The sequence below is a fragment of the Octopus bimaculoides genome, chromosome 2 (genome assembly GCF_001194135.2).
Source record: "Octopus bimaculoides isolate UCB-OBI-ISO-001 chromosome 2, ASM119413v2, whole genome shotgun sequence".
NCBI classification, from domain to species: Eukaryota; Metazoa; Mollusca; class Cephalopoda; order Octopoda; family Octopodidae; genus Octopus; species Octopus bimaculoides.
In genome coordinates, this window is record NC_068982.1 from 127,347,131 (window position 1) to 127,348,528 (window position 1,398).

Below are 1,398 nucleotides of genomic sequence, written 5' to 3' on the forward strand. Positions count from 1 at the left end.
GGGGGGAGTGGGGAATATGAAAAATAAAGGCATGCATACACACACATGCGCACTCATACATTCATGCACACACACATATGCACAAATACCTAGATGATGTTGATAAAAGTTCCAATGAAGGAGCCTTGAATCTATGTTAGAGTCCGGCTCTTTCTCTATTGACAAGGAATACAGAAATGAAACTGATTGATAACATACATACATACATACATACATACATACACACACAATTAATGAATAGAACGGTGAAAATAATGGATGTAAAATAAAATATGACAAATGTATTGAAAAGAAGAAATCATATTTTTTTGTATGTTCAAATTTATTTATTTTGAAATTCATTAGTCGGGCATTTTATATTTAAAAAAATAAAAATCAATTCTGTTAGATTTTCAAACTCACACAATTTTTCTTTGAACCTTAAAAAAATTAAATCCCCAAATAAAGGAGTTAATGGTTTAAGAATATCCAAACCCAAAACAGAACATATATCATGTTATTTCCCCATATATTATATTGACATTTTGCCCCAAAGACATTTGATTTTAATAACCAGTTACAGGTACTTTGAACATTCATTTATTTTCTTGTAGTTAAAAAGTATAAATTTGGATCATTGTTAAGTGTGTAAAAAATACACTAAATATTTTACACAACTTAAAATATACCTTGCTAATTATTCTTTGAAAAATTGTTATTATTTGCAAGAATATTATTGTATAAATTTTCAATAAAATTTATTTTGAGCAATTGAAATGTAATTATTACAAGACAAAAACAGAATAAAACATTTTTAAAAATTAAGAATTTCCTTCAAGAAAAAGTAACCAAATAAAAGAAGATTGTATCTTGTTAGTTGTGTGAACAAAATTGTGAAAGTTTCAGCTTAGCTCCATCATATTTTGAGCCTTCATCTACGTTTATATTTTCCTTGAGTCTTTCACTTTCAGCCATGTTTTAAATTGATTCTTCATTCACCAAATTTCTTTTCTAATACTGTATTTTTTTTGGAAAGATTTATCAACTATTAGGTGTAGGAGTGGCTGTGTGGTAAGTAGCTTGCTTACCAACCACATGGTTCCAGGTTCAGTCCACCTGCATGGCACCTTGGGCAAGTGTCTTCTATTAAAAGCCTCGGGCTGACCAAAACCTTGTGAGCAGATTTGGTAAACGGAAACTGAAATAAGTCCGTTGTATATATATATATATATATATATATATATATATATATAAGCATGTGTGTGTGTTTGTGTGTGTGTGTTTGTCCCCCCAACATTGCTTGCCAACCGATGGTGGTGTGTTTACATCCCCGTAACTTACCTGTTCGGCAAAAGAGACCGATAGAATAAGTACTAGGCTTACAAAGAATAAGTCCTGGGGTTGATTAGCTCGACTAAA